This window comes from Gossypium raimondii, chromosome 5 (genome assembly GCF_025698545.1).
Source record: "Gossypium raimondii isolate GPD5lz chromosome 5, ASM2569854v1, whole genome shotgun sequence".
NCBI lineage: Eukaryota > Viridiplantae > Streptophyta > Magnoliopsida > Malvales > Malvaceae > Gossypium > Gossypium raimondii.
Genome location: NC_068569.1, coordinates 10,539,309 through 10,558,147, shown reverse-complemented (window position 1 = coordinate 10,558,147; position 18,839 = coordinate 10,539,309). Strand labels below are relative to the sequence as shown.

The window sequence follows — 18,839 nt, the reverse complement described above, 5'->3', positions numbered from 1 at the left end:
TTCTTTGACTCCAGTGACGGGGATGAGTTTTGGCGTTGATCATCATCCATTTTTGGACCTGACAAAAATCATCAGATAGGTTTATACGCATAATAGAGCATGAAGAAAAAGGCTCAGTTTGACGTTCTAAATCCACAGGCTTTTGTTAATGCTGAGGGCAGTTGAGCATACCTACTCAAGGTTTTCTTATTTTAACCCACCATATAGTAGCCAATGCAATTATGAGAACAGCTAAGAGTTAAGCCCAGTACTGTCGAGGATTTTAATTGAGATAGAAACTCTGGCACTGCTCCACTCAAACTATTATTTGACAAGTCCCTGACATTTAATAGTAAATAGTTAAGCTAATCTCCCACAGAGAGCTAACATTTTAGACTTTTCTTTGTTTATAATTTAAAATAAAAACAATTATAAAAAATGTGAAAAATAACAATTAGATAAAAGTTATTTAATATTTTTCAATTAATTCTATTTTTATTTTATTATTTTAATATTATATTATTCTATAAAAAATTGTTTAAAATTTAATTTTGTTTAGAATAAGGTAAAATGTTTAAAAATTAAAGATAAAATGTAGAATTTTATTTTATAATTTAAAATCTATAATTATCAAACAATCTAATTATATTCTATAATTAATTTTAAGTAATATATCAAAAATTATAATTTAAATTCAGTTAATTATTCAACTTATTAAACAGCTAATTAAGGAAAAAACCCTCAATTTATATTATCCCCCAAACTCCCTCCCTCTATTAATAAAATCTTTGTAGTATATGTAAATAAAATGCTTCCTCATGTCCACGACAAGAGATTTTTTGATGGAATATACCATGATATTGCCAGATGTGTATATGCAAAAGAAATTCTGAAATTTCTATGCTCAGAAAAATAGTTAAATAAAACCAAATTGTCTTTGATTATCCACGACTCAATCCCAATTTCCGGGTCAAATTTATTATGATACAAAGGAACTATCGACATCGTATACCTAACACATAAACCTTAACATATTCACATAACCAGTGGCGTTGACCCAGTTTCATTACCAATAGATTTGGCATCATCAACCTTGGATTAGGTGAGGGAATTATTTTAACAAATACTGTAATTCCTGTCGATTTCGGCTGACAAACACCTGTTCAATTCGGTGACAACGTCATTCATAGTTGGCCGTTTCGTAGAAGTTGGAGATACACATGCCATTGCCACTTCAACTTCTTTTTTCATTGAGGCAATCTCAAAGTCTCCTTGCATTCTTGAATCAACAATGGCTTCCATATCACCATTGGTTAACATCAAACTAACCCATTGGCTTATGTGTGTAGTCTGATTATAAGTTTTTGTGGTCACTGGTCGGTTCGTGATTATCTCCAACAGAACGACCCCGAAGCTATCCTATACACATCGCTTTTCTCCATCAACTTGTTTGATGTAGAATACCGGTGCATTGCAAAGATTATTTCAAGGCAAGACTTAACAAAAACATTCAATCAGAAAAAAGAAAAACATCCTATTAATTAGTTGAGTGGCAGAACCAGCTTTACTTACTCAGGGTCGACGTACCATGGGGTACCAGCAACCACCGTAATGACATGAGTGTCGCCTTCAAGTGGAAACGCTTTGGACAACCCAAAATCAGAGAGCTTAGCATGCAGGCTTTCATTTTACAATAAGTTGGTGCACTTCACATCTCTGTGGATTACAGGTGGTGTGCAACCGTGGTGCAAATACTCTAGCCCTGTATTTCGTTTTAATTTGCTTTATTATTAGTTCACTTCCAACAAAATTAAATGGATGTATATTATATATCTGCAGTATGCTTGCTGACCTTGTGTGCTGCTTCTAGGGATATGCCAAGTCTACCTTTCCAATTCAAAACACCACGGCTGCTATCTATAATGATTCAATTAATATCCTAGTTAATATTTCATTATTACTTACTTTTTAATTTGATGCATCCGCTCAAGTATAAACTCTCTAGAGTTCCTCAATAATCCAACCTTTGAGATACTCGGCTAAGTTTCCTTTGTCCATGAACTCGTATATGAGCCCCATGTTGCTGCCATAATCACAATACCCTACAATTGTCGTCAAATTTCTATGATGAACTCTCAAAAGAAGTTCCACCTGTTAAGAATCAAAACCCAGATTTCTTAATCACTTTTGTTTACTTCTCGAATTGATGAAGAATTAGGTAATATTTCTTACAAGTTAAAGAGGATTTCAGATCAGATCAGATAAATCTCTTATACCTCTGCTTGAAACTGCTTATACCCTCGAACTGGTGATAGAGAAAGCATTTTGACTGCTACTTGAGTTTCATCTAAATAGCCGTGGTAAACTGTTCCGAATCCTCCTTTACCAACAACCCTTCCAAAATTGTTTGTCATCCTTTTGAGCTGAGCATGAGTGAACTGCCGGTTCTTTAATGAACCCTGCAACTGGTTTGTTTTTCTGGAATCCACCACATCAGTCTTCTGATCCGATGATGAAACTGAAACAAATTCAATACGATTGAATATGGGGAAAAAAATATTAATTTGGATCCACCAATTTTTTTTTTTTGTTAATAACGATCATTTCTTTTAATCTTCCATAAGATGGCTAAAGCAACTACAAGGACCAAAACTACTACTGATGCAACTGATGCTACAGCAGGGATAACTTTGCTGTTGTTCTTGTTGCTGCTACTCTTGCATGAATCGGATTTACAAATAGGACTAATTTCTTCATCTATACTTCAATCAATTTCAGTTGACCAACAAAAAGAAGTATTAAGATTTGGAACAAAACTGCTAATTACAGCTATTCCATGTTTAAAAATACGAAATTACAAAAAATCAGAATATTGCATTGGACCACAATTTAAATCTGTGAGATGTCTCTCTCACTAAGCCATAGGCATATGAACAATAAAAAATATAAATAAAGGAGAAGAAAATCATAAACTAAATGTAGCTGACCCGAGTTTGCCCTTTCCATTAGTTCTGCTGGAATTGAACCATTAAACATTTTCTACTCAAATTTCTGCAAAGAACGATGCATCACTAGAGATCATGCTTGATCAGTTATCATTTTTTTCTCAATCAGTCTTAAATTTGTAAATAACTTACAGCACAGACAAGAGTTGCAGGTTAGCGAGAAATTTAGGCACTGGTGCAGTCAAACTGTTGTCTGATAAGTCCCTGATAATATATAGCAATAAGTGAGCTTTAAGAAATTTCTTCATCACCATAAATAGGAGTACCCAGAATTGACACATGAACATGGAGAGTGGAGACATTTACAGATGCTGTAATTGAGAGAGACTGGCTATAGCTGGAGGTACCTTTCCATTCAAATTGCTGGATGACAAATTCCTGATTTCATGGCCCAATGTTTTGCCATTTAACGACAATCGGAAAGAGTAAAAAAATAAATTGAACGAAAGTCTTGGTAGCTTGGCCCTTATTAAGGGCGCATGCAATGCAAGACATACAAAGATATGATTTTTGGTGGATTAGTATCATCATAGCCTGCAATTTAAGTCCTTCCCACAAGAATTTTTGAGGAACACAAGGATCTCCTCGCCAGTTTCTCTTCAAGCCATAGATTGATTTTATGTTCAGAATAGCATCAACTATATCAGACGTATAACAAACGAGAATTTGAGTTAGAGGGTGAAAACGTCTATTTATACATAAACACGCACGTTATGAGTTTTACACAACTTACCATCTTTTTTACGGGTTTGAGATTGTGAGAAATCTTTTACCTCGTAAATCTCGAAGGGATTAAGGATGGGCGGAAGGGTTTAACCACTGGTTCTTTCGATTGTAAAATTTAAATCATTTGAAGGCAATTGGTTGTATACTGTTGTTTTATTCAAATAGTTAGGACTAAAAGGTCCAGACTCCAGACCACTGTTTCCCACTATGATAGATGGTGAACACCCCTGGATTCGTTGGCTTGGAGTCTTTCAACTTCTGCAAAGTGCATGTACACCTAAAATTGGGCATTGGTTCTTGAACCGAATAATATAGTCATCGGCTGACTAGCATTTATGGGCGTGCCGGCAGTACTCATCAAAACCGATGGAATTAGACTTCTATGGTCTTGGACGCTAAAAGAGGTATTTATTTGCGTCTAATCATTTGGTACATAAGGCAACCAAATTCGATTATAAGCATCTTGTGGAAACCTGTGACAGTGCTAAATGTTGATTAATAGATTTATATTAAGCAAAAAGATCTCATTCAGTTATTTAAAAAGTACAAGTTTATATGACATTATGAAGTAGATATTCATCACAAAAAATGCAACGGAACACAAAAGCACAAAGATTTCGCAGTTAAGTTATAACCGGAATTAATGATCATCGACTCACCTTATCGGATGACAAACCGACGTCGCGTTTTGTGTAAAGATGGAGCGATTCTTTTTGTGAGCGAACTGGATAGGGCATGTTATCCAAAGGAACCAACTGTAGATATGATATGAAAGGCACCCCATTCCCAGTATTCGCAAGCAAACATACAAATACTTGGATCGAAGAGTATTAAAATAGTGATGGCAACATCCATTCGAGATTCAAGTTGAATGACTGTCCAACAATTTCAATATCATATAATTTATATCTTATAAAAGATTTTGTTTAATAAGAAAATGCAGGCCTTAACTAGAACTAACATGGGAAATCCGACCAGCGCCTCTATCAGCAGTTCCAACTCCCCGCCAATGGTGCATCCAGCAGCTGCAGAACAAACGACTTCATCTTAAAGTGTCTCGCAACAAAATCCGCTACCTTGTTCACCTCTCATGGCACATATTGGATCTCTACAGTCCATTGCCGACGAAGCACCACTTTAACGGTTTGATTTTTTATAAATATTTTATTAAAAATAACAATATCGACCTAGTAAAGAGTATGGTCAAAAAATTTTAAAACTTTATCACCATTACATTTTATTAGGTCGATATTGTTATTTTTAATAAAAATTTTAAGATTTTATAAATTTTGCTTATATTTTTTTATGATTTTTAATAATTTTAAAATTTAAAAGGATTTAATTGATTTTTAGTTTGTTACTAAGGCCTTTGATTTTGTAGCTTTATTAGTTTAAAAATTTTAATTTACTTCCAATAGAATAATAGAGGTCAAATTGAATAAATGTATAAAGGTTGAGAGCTAAAGTTGTTATTATACTTTAAATATAAACATCAAATTAAAAAAAAAGGGTTGTTTTGCCACAGGTCAAGAGTTAATTTATCCATTTTTTTTGGTAAAGAAACTAAAATGCAATCCAGAATACAAAATGTATTGTGATACTTTTTACTTATCATACATATGATTTTTGGATAAGGTTTGGACTTTTGGCCCAAATCTTCTCTTCAATTCAAAAATAAATTGACCTTGCCAGCGTTTTTTTTTGTAAAACTTCTTTTTTTTTTTGGGAGTTTACTTAAATATTGATGTATATAGTTTTTTCAAAGGTGAAAATTATTTTCAAGATTTTATCCTTTTAAAAAAAAGTGCATTTCAAGATGAAAGTATAGTTTTTAGTATGTGTAAGCACAATTCAAATTTTATATAATACAGGTGAGAATTTTTTCCCGTTAACCGAGTTGATATAGATGAACCTTAAAATCATCCTAAATTTATAAAACAAAGACCAATTAGAAACAAATGATGAATCCCTTTTGAGGTTGAAGTTACATAGATAAATATTTCAACAATTGCACGGATTTTGTCTTTGGTTTTAGATAATTATTTCTAAATTCCAATAATTACTCGACTTAATTGAATTGTATTCAATTTGGATTTAACTTTAGGAGAATTATACATTTTCGTATTTTTACAAGAATTCAACTCCTTCACATATTCAAGTTTTGATATGTATACGAATATGATGAAAATTGTCTCTAAAAAACAATGTTTAACATCTACTCTAGCCTTTGTAATGTACACAAATTTTTGTTTCATACTTTAAACTTTTTTTTTGTCACTTTTAACTCCTATACTATCATTCCGTTTACTTTGTTAGTCCAATTAACATTTCCTTTAAAAAGTACTTGCCATGTGTTAAAAAATCAAAATTTATTTAAAATATCAAAATATGGACAAAAAATTCTAAAATTTCTGATTTTAATTAAAGAAACAAGTTTTTATGTTAATAGTTTTTCTTTAAAATTATAAAATATATATTTAAAATACACGTTCAAAATGAGGTTGAACATAACGTCCATTTATTCAAGTTCATTTTGGATGTGTTTTTAATAATTTTATAATTTTTTATATTTTCAAAAATAATAATTCTAAAACAAGTTTTAAAAATTTAGATTTTTTTAATAGGATGAAGTTGGATGTGCATTTTCTATATTCATACTAAACATGTATTTTAAATAATTTTATTCTTTTTTCTAATTTCAAAACAATTAAAAAACTCAAATTTTTAGATTTTTTGAATTTTATGATTTCTTTTAGAACTTTCGAAAATTTTAAATAAAATTTGCATTGTAATAATTTTTGAATTTTCTGATTTTTTAGATTTTTAGCCTTTTTTACACGTGCCTTTGTCTATTTGGATGAGGCATTTTTTTAACAAAAAAAAAACTACAATCAAAAGGAACATTAGCTTTGTCACTTTCAAGAATTATTAGAAGATCTATAGGAGCATATGTCATAAAAAATTCCCTTCATCTCCACAAGCACTATCTTGACAATTTGATCTGTGACGACGTTGGTTTCACTTGGAACATGTTTGATCTCTCAATGCTCAAAATTTCGTAGCTTCTATTGGATCCGTTTAACCATTACGGAGCTCAAACTAGCTGTATTACTCATTTGCAAAGCATGAACTATTTCAAAGCTATTCGTGTGAATGAATGTACAAATCATGTGTGGATTTTTTTAATTAAATTAGTCGGAGTTAGTTATTGTTCACTTCTATGTTTGTAGTGATTGTAACTGTTAAATGTCAATTTCGTAATACTAGAGGGCTGAGGCCTTTCCAGACCTACCAATCATAATTGTATATGTATCATGTTAAAAGATATGATAAAATACAATGACCCAATATGTAATTATCCCTTATTCTTTCTAAGCCTTCCATTCTTCCACCCAACCACCCACGTGAAAAGAAAAAGGTAACTGCCAAACATTGAGGGCCTTAATTTGTATGTTGTTTTTTTGTATGTTATAAATATATTTTAAAATAAATGGAGAGTGTATGGTTTTTGGAATACATCATTTTAGGAATTAGGATACCGAATTTTAGTACGATGGATTTGAACACTTATTTAATTTTAATTAAATAAATTATTTAAACCATCAATTTATAAAATAAATTTTATTTTGATTCAATCGGTTCATAATTTTAATGGTTTAATTTTTTATTTAAATTAATATACCGATTGGTTCCAACAAATATGGTGGAGAATTTTAATTATAAAAGCAAAGTTAACCTGAGATCTTCCCTTTTTTTGTTTTGTTTATGGTAACCTGAGATTTAATTGATAATAATATTTTAACAGGTTTAATCACATGGTGATAAAAAAGATGGATAACATACATTTAAGAAGAATATAAAATAAAGGTAAAATGCTTAGTTAGTCATCCAAATTTTAAGGAACTTTTATTTTGGTCACTTAAAGTAAAATCTTTGCAATCTTATCACTCAACTTTTATGACACGCTTATTTTATCCAAGCATTAAATGTCTAACGATGATTAATTGTATATGTCACATTATATTTACACACTTATTTTAGTCACACAAGTTTTAAATGGCTTTCATTTTAGTCACCCAAAAATATTTTTAAACATTGATTGGGGTAAAAAATAAAGATTAAAGTGAAAAATGTAAAAACTAAAATAATGCATTAAAAAATTGTCAAATTATACTTGTTTACTTTCTTGGTGAAACTTCTAAATTTCTTTTTATATTAAAATTTTAAATTTTAAAACATCAAAATTAATTAAATAAATTATTGAAAAAATTATCCCTTGTCGTGCAATCTGTTACTATAATATTGAAATTAATTAATTTAATTTCTTTCTAAAATTTTAAATTTTATTTTATATTTCTAAATTAAAATCAAACTCAAATAACTCATCTTTGATAATTATCTACAAAATAAAAATTTCTTTTGATTATAAAAAAATCTTTCCTACTAAATTAAAAATAAAAAATCATTACAATTAATTTAATTAATTAATTTCATATTCCATACGAAACAGAAATCATAATTTTTTGAAAGTAGTGATGCCATGTTAAATTCCAACCTAAAATTAATTATCGCTTGAAACTAATATAAGAAAAATACTATTTTAGCATTACTGAAGCTCAAAAATAAGATTTTAACAAAATTATAATACAATAAGGTTTTTTTTTAATATAATGACTTGTATAGAGCATTAGTTGAATTTTTTGTTGTCAAACAACAGTATTATATCAAAAGTAAAACTTTGTAAATTTAAAAATAGTGTTAAGAAATTATTATGTGCTTTATTTATTTTATAAATATCAATTAAAAGACAAATGAGGGTTTCTATAAATCTTAAAAATCAAAATATTATCTATAAAATAAAACTGAAATAAAATTTCACAGAATATTTTAAAGTATATTCCAACCATAATAAATAAGTAAATAATTAACAATGAATATGTTTGATGTGACAATATATAAAATCAATATATTTAATAATTGATGTTTACATGATTGATATGCGATATCCCCAATTCACTGATAACCAATTCCAGTTTTTAAAACAATCAAATGTTTTTGTGGCCTAAGATATCGTGAGAGTCATGTAGAGATGGTACAGTGGGGACATCAAAGATGTACACCATCAACTTGATGGACAAACACGTGAGATTATTTCCTACGTAAAAAGGTTTTGTGGCTAATTCCTCCGTGGCCTTCCACCACATTAAAAGCTAGCCGTTGCTTTCTGGCAGCACCGCCTGCCCCGCTCAACTTTAATTGCTACGTTTTTCAGCCAGCACAGATATTTTGCGATATAGCGTTGTATTGCGTTGCCTTGCCCCAACGCTTTCTTTCAAGTACCGACAAAAGTTTGAAAATAAAATGATCCAATCATTGATTGTCATGCCGAGTGCCAACAACCTATTTGTTAAACTGAAATTTAAAATATTATTTGATACAAGATACAATCCTGCATATCGTTAGCTAATAGAAAAATTAAACAATTAAGAGTTCTAAATAACCAAAACAAGTTTCGAACAGAAATGTCATCAACCATACATTCATCAAGTTGAAAGTTGCTTCCAAATCGAGCTAAGGTATCTACACACTTGCTTCTTTTCCGAAACACATGTTTGGTGACCTAGAAATCGTACTACATATGAGCATCATGCACTCATTAATTAATGGGAATAAATAAATATTATAGACTTTATCAGTGGATATTGTTGACATGAAACTATCAATAATTGCATTGAACAAAATATGAGTATGAAAAGTAGAACGAAAAACAAGGGGCATCAAATTGATCATGTAGTTCGGTTTACCTAAATCTGCGGAGTCTAGCTCAGTGGAAATGAATTCACTATTTTTGAAACAAATAAAACTAGTAAACCTAGATCTAATACATCCAATGAAGAATATTCACTCTTGTATCTCAAAGACTAGACCTCTCACCACCAAATTCTCCCCCTAAGAACTTAGTTTGTAAAACCAACAACAAAAGGTTTTACTGTCTCAAAAGCACTCACAAAACTATGTTCCTTTATGAACTCATAAGTATTCTTTCTACATAGTTCTAACGTATACAAGCCTCTAATATACAAGAGTTCACAGCTTGCTAAAATAAAGATAAATTACAATCAATATCCCACTAAAATAGCATCATAAAAAGTTTATACACATAGCCTATAGATTCCATAACAAATCAAAGATCTTCAAGATAAGTTTTTAAATTAGTCCTGATTCAATCCCCATATTTTATGGGGTTCAATTGCTTGATCCTATTTGATAAAATCTTCAATGATTTGTTGCTCTACAAGATGGATCTTCAAATATATGCCAACACAAGTCCACAAAATCATCTAAGTCATTGTCCAATTGATTTGGTTGAAAAGATTTCAAACTCCAAACAAGATAAGTCATACTACATGTCAATGCGCTAGCAAAAGTGGCCACTTCTTTTGGCACTTAAATAGCCACTTAAAAAAAATACTTGCCTCAACAATAATGTGACACCCCACTATCGACCCAATTGTTGGATTCGAGTGTGTGATATCACATTACGTTGCCGAAGCAACTCAAACTAATTCAGTATGATTTCAATAGGTTTAATCACATTTATCAATAACATAATCAATAAATCATTTAATCAAATCCTTCACATGCATTCACAAGATCTAAGACCATATTTCATCTAATTACGAGGTTATGTTAAATCAAAACCAGAGTTAAAACATTTATCTAAACTCATTTGTAAAAATTCAAAGTTATGTCTAGACAATTTATATTTTAATTTTGGAGATGTTAACATTATTAATATGTTAACACCTAAAACTCATTAGATCACATTTTTTTCAACATTTTTCTTGCTTTCACATAACTATGCACCACTAGTGTATTGGCATCTAATTTACCATATCCAAATCATGTTTTATATTAGCATCAGTGTCTCATTTTGGTTTCATATATGATCAGCATGCCATGTTTACATTTTAATCCCTATTAACCAAATCTGATACAAGAACAAATACTCGAATCAGCCCACCATCACATTAAATAGGCACCGAAGTGCTAATCGGGCATAAATGCATTGATCCCACCAATCACACCAGAATATGCTCGTACCCCCAGTGTATTTGAGCTAGTGATACATTCTCGACCCCTAAGGTATTAGAAAACTATCATGATATATACACACATAGCACTGAATCAACCACTTATCAATATGGACCCTATGACATACCAACTATACTAGCAACTTTATCTAACAACATAAATAAGGCAAATTACATTATTAATCATCACATAATATTAAGCAAGCATATACATATACATCTACAAATTACATACCAATGATCTTAATCACGTAATCAAGTATATGCGTACCTTTCAAATATAATCATATCAACAGTTTACTATTTTCGATCATTTGACAATTCAAGCATAACACATTTAATTATTTAACAAACTCGAATTATGAGAACACAAACTGGAATTGTTCACTTGTCAACAGCTTTAGTCTTCCCTTTGTCCCAAGAAGATCCCACGTCTTCATTAGCTATGTAATAAATAAATTGGAATACGAAAAACGCATTAATCAAACAATTCAAATATATGTTACGACGTTTTAAACATGAATGCGTCCATTACAATTTGGTCCCTCAATTTCCTAATATTTAAAACACTCATACCTCACATTTCGCCTGGTTGAACTTAAATCCGGCTTAATAAATATAGTACAGAGACCTCCTATAATAATTATTTATTACCAAACCTCAAAGTTTTCATCCTTTACAATTTGGTCCTTAATAATATATAATTAATCAAAGGATTTAAACTTAATTTGGCACTTCTTTTTACAATTTCAACATGTTTTCCCATTACCTAACTTAATTATACATGCACGAGTTAAAAATTCTAACCTCGAAATTTCCTAAGGTTTTTACCAATGGAAGTTTACACTAAATTTCACTAATTTATCAATGAAAAAAACTGAACGTCGATAATGATAATATAGAACGATCGCAAAAGCTAAAGAAAGAAAAATAAGAACACAGATTTTATGTGGAAACCCTGTTGAGATAAACCATGGGTAGAGGAGAAGAAAATTCACTAATATTGAAATTCGAATGATACTAGAGGAGTTTCAACTTCTTCTATTTATAGGTTGAACAACCTTAATCTAATCAATGCCAAATAGATGGAGAGAATTTCTATATGGATTCTACTTGTACAATCAATATCAAATAGAAGAAGTGTACTTCTATACATATTTCACTTGTGCAACCTGTACCGTACAGATCCCCCTTATTTTGCCACTGTATTTTATTTATTTAACGTAAATTTTGGTTACACAACTCTAACAATCAATTTGAACTAATGTGTCCTCAACATCTAACATCTATAACCAAAATTCTATTGAAAATTTAGAAAATAAAATTTACAATTGCCTTGATGAAGATTCGACAATGGTGAGAACTTGAGAGAAAATTTATTTTCTCTTATTTTGTTAATCTTCATCGAATGTGGGAGAAGAGAAATGGCTTTCTCTTTCTTTCCACTACTTAAACACACATATATATACACAGATTAATAAAGGTTTTAAACTTAATTAATCTATATTAATCAATTAACATAAAATCATTAATTAATGTTAATTATATTGATGATGATAAATGAATTTAGTCATTACATTTCACTAGCCGATTAAATCTTAGCTCGATTAGCATGGGCATTATTGTCAATGCAAGAGGACGTGGGTTCGAGTGCACTGAAGCGTATTATCCTCCTATTTATTGGTTGGGGAAGGGCTATGCCTAGTTCTAGGCATTGTGTCAAAAAGAGCAAATATAACCTATAATGAGTTTGTTAAAAAAATCATTACATTCCACTAACATATGATTGATTTGGTCTATTTGTTCTTTAGCCCTTAGTTTAATGTCTAACTAGCTCCTTCTCCAGTTCCTAAATTTAAAATTTATTCCTTGTGCTATTTTTAATAACCAAATTAATTCACTAACACTTACTAGTTCGACCTTTCTAATCCATACATGACTCACAATTATTCTATTTTACTTATTTATTAACTCAATTTAATTAATTCAGTTCGAAACTGAATTTTACGACAAGACTGAAAATCGGGTCGTTACAAATAAAACATCCATCAATGTTGAAGCCTTCCATATTTAGAGCATGAATCAATGTTCACAAGGTAACCTTTGATCTGCCCAAATCTCATCAAATCAATTATCCTTAATGTAAGGATACAAAATATCATAAAATCAACTTATATCTTCATGGATTGCATATCTAAATATATAAGATAAGTAGACCACATAAAAATCCTTGAAAAATAATCTTGCTTAATTCAGTCTTTTCTCTAATGCTAAACACCACATAAAAATCCTTGAAAAATAATCTTGCTTAATTTAGTCTTTTCTCTAATGATAAACACAAGATTGGCTGCACAATATCCTCAAAAAGATGCAAGCAAATTATCAAAATATTCTGGTCAAATATGGCAACAAATAAGGCAAGCTATGTGTTTGACGTAGTGATAGAGAAAGTAGACACTTGACACATTGACAACCACTTCAAAAACTCTGGTTAATAGATATGAATTGTATATTGGTAGTAAAATCCACTTTTATCTCAAGTTGAGTAATGTTCAAGTCCCTAGCTATAGATAGCCCATCTCTTAAGGCTCATAGTTCTATCTCAACAATGATGGCTCTTGGGATATGTCGATAAGCTCCAATTATCCAGTCACTATAATGGTTCCTAATGAGAACTCCAACTCTCACTCTTCCAAAATTTTCTATTGAAGATCCATCAATATTAAGTTTAAACCAGACCATTAGAGATGGTTTCCAAGACATCAAAACAAAACAGGGTAAATCTTTTTTTATTTGTCGCTAGAGAAAGGGCAAAGAACCCTACACTTCAATATTAACTTTATCAATGAGATGTTCTTTAGGGCGATCATCTCCAAAGACCAAAGTGTTGTGAGTAAGTCAAACCTCCCACAAATGTAAAAGTGAATAAGACATTAAAAGGGATTTTCAACTTAATTGCCCAGACCTTGGAAGAGAGATATCCTCCACTCGACACCAAGAATGGGGGGAACTTTGGCAAAAGCAAAAATGGAACACCATACATTCCAAGGAATCTGGCAATCCTTAAGTACATGTTGGATATCTTCTTGAGAATTAGAGCACAATGGGCATAAATCCTCTACCGTGAATTTTCTATGTCGGACGAAAGATTTTGTTGGGACAACTATAAGTCTACATTTCTAAAAGAATATTTTTAGTTTTGGAGGTAGTTTAGATCTCCAAATGTATGTCTAGAAATGAGAGTTCGAGCTCGACCTTGACAAACACTTCTTAAACATTAAAAAATATGCACTTACAAGCGTGAAAGATAATTTTTTAATGGTTCCCAACAAACAATATCACTCTCCCTAGTCGAATCTAGTAATTCTCACACTAACGTTAATCCTAACCTATTATCATAAAGATAATAGGTTAACAATTTGTCCCTATAAATTGTATTATAAAGTTGATGGTTCATTTTATTTTGTTGTGTTATATTTATGTTTAGGTTTATTGGTAAAATAAGCCTTCAAACTTTAATAATAATAAAAACATCAATTAGGTTCCTCCAATTTTTTTAAACCCAATTGATCCCATGAACTGACAATTTTGAAAAACGAGACCATTAACCAATGTTGATCATCAGAAAATAATAACAATGTTGACGTGGCCATCAATAGATTCCACATTAGTATCGATTGCTGACGTGGTAAAATAAAAAAAAATAAGTACACCACTGAGTCTAGATAAATCTTTGTCCATAAATCACTAAAATTATTAATATTTATAAAGATGATTAGGAATCTATTAAAAATCATAAAATTTTATAAATTTAAATAAAATAATTTATAAAAATTATTAGAAATTAATTAAAACCATAGAATTATATAAAAGGTGCCTAGATGCGAATGAACTTGTACAATAATTTGTCTAGATTTATTGTGCACTTATTTTAAATATATATATTTTTATTCTTGCTAACATTGCGTATGTTAACAGCCACATTAGCATTGTCGTTAATTTTTAACCGTCAATTAAACCAGTGACTCAACCGGATATAAAAAGTTTGAAAAGATTTAATTGATATTTTTTTTTTGAAAACTACAAAGAGGTGTTATGCTTGAAATATTTATTGATATGTTAATTATTTGTATGGTATAAATGTTAGGAAATCTATGCTACGTGCTTGTGTTGGTATCATATTATTGTATATGATCACATTTCATGTGTGCTTTTGTTTTCTTCATTTGATGCCGTACAATTGTATTGCGCTTAATAATGACAACTTCGGTGTATTTATCATTCTCCCACTTGAAGACAAATTAAATTCATTTCCCCACTGGAAGGCAATGGAAAAAAAAGCCTCCCTTTTTCTTTCACCATAAACTTATCAATATATAAGTTATCACTATCTGATATATTTTATATCATTTATCAATACTCAAATTATTTTAACATAAAGCAAATATATACATATTTATATTTTTAGCAATCATTCCAAAGAAAATTCACAACAAAAGAGTTTTTGATAATTATTGTTATTTTATAGCCACAGAAAGTAATGATCTCAAAATTCAATATCAATCAAAATTTTATTTTGAATTAATTAGGAATTAAAAAGATTTATCTCGTGTATAAAATAAGAAGTTTATTGAATGGATAAAAATTCATTTTAATAAGTAAAATTTTTCGGACAAAATAGAGCAGGTAACAATGAAGTAGCGGCAACGCGGAAGATTCATGGCCTTTTAGCCAATAGAAAAAAGGAGTGTGCAGACGTGTCGAACTGAGAGTACGGTGTAATGCAAGGCAAAGGGTATGCCAAGTTCTCCCCCATCGTGTGGTTTAGGTATATTGTGAGGCAAAGGGTTGAAGATTAGGCAGCTACCTACCCCCTCTGTTATTTGTGGTGATGGATAGGCTATCACTAATACTACTACTACTGTCAAGAGGAGCAAAATTTTTAAGTCGACTCTAAATTAAATTATAACTTGATAAAAATATAATTTTTTAAAAATTAGATTTATATTTTTAAGAGAGTTAAAATATTAATTTAAAATTTTAAAAAATTTAAATTTTTTATTTTTTTTATTTTAAGCTATTCTGCGAACCTCCTAGTTTTTCCCCTGACTGTCAACTGTGGTACGAAATAATACGACTTAAAAATTAAAAAGAAAGACAGACAAATAGTACAGGTCTTGATAGACTGTCACGCCGGGTGGATCCAACCGCGTAGGATCAAATTGGTGTTGTCCAACGCAAAGCTGACTCGACCATGACAGCAATCATTTTCATCACAATAAAATCGTGCACATTTAAAACCACAATTTTGTGATTTCGAAACCAGCCAAATAATTTTTCATTTTCTATATATTTAGCAATATGCATCGTCTGGTTTTTAGAAAATTATGATAATTTTATTTCTTTAACATAAAAATAAAAATAATTTAAATTTTAATTAAAGTTCAAAACTAAAATTTGTCAAAAGAAAAATTATTAATAGATTTTTTAATTAATATGAGGAGAATTTAGCAGAAAGAGAAATTTCAATTTTGATTTATAAATTTGTGATTGATGTAAAGATAAATTTAATATGATTTAATAAATAAATTCTTAGCAATCACTATTTCCTTGAAATGATTTCACTTAAAATGGATGCTAGTTAAAATTATTTTTCCTTATTAACAAATAATTCTATAATAAAAGGGCCTAAGATTCATTTTTCTAACATCATTACCATTAAAATTTTGACAATATAAAGGCATACAAATGGGATCATTTAGACCATAACATATATTTACATATTTAGCTTATATCTAATCACGTGATTCATTATAACTATTATAATAATAAAATAATTATAAATTTAAAGATTTGGATTGACAAAGCTAATATTTTAAGCTATCAAATATAATACCTTTTTAAATAAGTATGAATATTTGTAATTAAAACATGATATATATTTCATAAACTTGAATAATTAAAATTTTGAAATTCTTTTCACTACAAACAAAATCTAGAACTCATGTTTAGAGAAAACAATAAAAATAAAATAATATTGTAGGTTTAATTTTGATGTAATAATATATATTTATACGCTAAAATTCACATAATGGTAGAAAAGACAATATCACCTTTAATCAATGAAAGCAGATTTTTCCCCGGTTTTGACAATTTTCTATCATAAACTTCAAGGTCTTAATTATTATGATTTTAGGCTTTTGTGTGTTGAAATCTTTCAAACCTCTTTTAAAAGTATATTATGGGCTTGAAGTGAAGTTTTGTAGGTGGAGTTATACTCAAAACATTGAAGTGTGATAAGTTAGAAATCTTTAAATGGACCCAAATCACAAAAAGTTGTTAAAAATAGTTTTCCGATATTTCCATCTATTCCATAAAAATTAAAATATAAATCAAAATAAACAAAATTAAACGCTTAAATCTTAAAACATAAAAAAAAAAATCAGAAATTAAATAGAGTTATGCACCGCGTCAAAACTTTTGTTTAAAACATAACACTGAAAGATGATATAAACATTTGTCCTAGAGTTTTTTATATATAAAAATCGATATTTTAGCATGATCTGTCAACTATTTTCATTTTTATAATATTTAAATAATTATTATGTTTCCTTGTATGCCTGAAATTCATTTATCAATAATTTTTTCACACTAATATACAATATGAGTAAATAAAATTTTTAAAAAGTGAATTTTTCATTATTTAAATATATTTTAAACATTACTTTATATCAATAAAGAAATCGGAGAGATGGCAAGGACCTAAAACAAAAAATTTTCATTTAGGCCTATTTATAATTTATAAAATTTAAATTAGTAATGGTAAAATTACGCTTTACCCTAAGATAATAACAAATTTAATTTACTCTTTTAAAATTATAATTCCAGTCCCCAAAAATTTTTCTAGCCCCTATTTTATATATTTACTAAATTAAAGTAGACTCAACAAAAACATTAATTTATTTGGAAAATAATTAAAATCATTTTACTTAAAATATAACAAATATTATAATAAAATATTTTATTTTTTATATATTTTATATAAAATTTATAAAAAAATAATTGAAACTCAAAACATATCCCCAAAATATTAAAACTTAAACCAAGAACATAATGATTTCCAGAGCCTCATTTTCACCGGAGTCATTTGTTTATTACATTTTTTTATAAATATATTTGAATATAATTTTTTCAAGCTTTTGTATTATAAAAATAGAGTTCTAAAGTTGACATATATGTATAATAAAAAATTAAAAATGATAATATTTAAAAAGAAATATTTAAATCTTACTTGTAAAATTAAAATATTTTATTAGCAATCTACCAAATACTAATATTTATTTTAAATAATACTTTTCAAAAAGTTATTTTTAAAGATATTATAAAAATTTAAAATAAAAATGTAGGTTAATCTTAAAAAAAAACATTTTTATTAGTTTGCCAAATAAATTAGTGTGATTGTGTTCATCATTAAATGTTTTAACGGGTCACCTCGTGATTCCCTAGAAAAATCATGTTCATGTTTGAACTTGAATCAGTTCTATTTGATGTTCGTGTTACTATTTATATATGATAAAATAGTTAAAAAATTGTATTACTATTAAAATATGTTATAATTTAAATTAAAATAATATTTTACATTTATCCAAATTGATATTATTATAATAATTTAAAATTTGTGGATTAAACATTTAACATTTTAAATTCTAGTGATTTAAAAATTACAAAGATAATGTTGAGGGATACTAATAAAGTGACTCAGAGGTTGAATAATAATAGTTTAAAAAATTACAAAATGTGTAAAATTATCTTCATAATGAATTTATTAAATGAAGTGCTATTATTTAACCGCTTCACCAAACTAATTTAATCCCTCCCATAATTTATTAAATAGAAATAACACAGCCCAACTGATTCCCTCTTTATTTCTCTATCTCATCTTCTGCCTCTCATATGCCAACTTGTATGGGATAGGACTCTGCCAGTTACAGTATTCCCCTAAAATATTAATGACGATACTTATTAATTTCCCTAA

General features: G+C 29.1%; 1 pseudogene; it reads right to left on the bottom strand.

Moving 5' to 3' along the window:
• Positions 1–895: 895 nt before the first annotated feature.
• LOC105766788 (receptor-like protein kinase At3g21340) lies at positions 896–4,829 on the bottom strand (annotated as a pseudogene).
• Between the last annotated feature and the right edge of the window lie 14,010 nt (positions 4,830–18,839).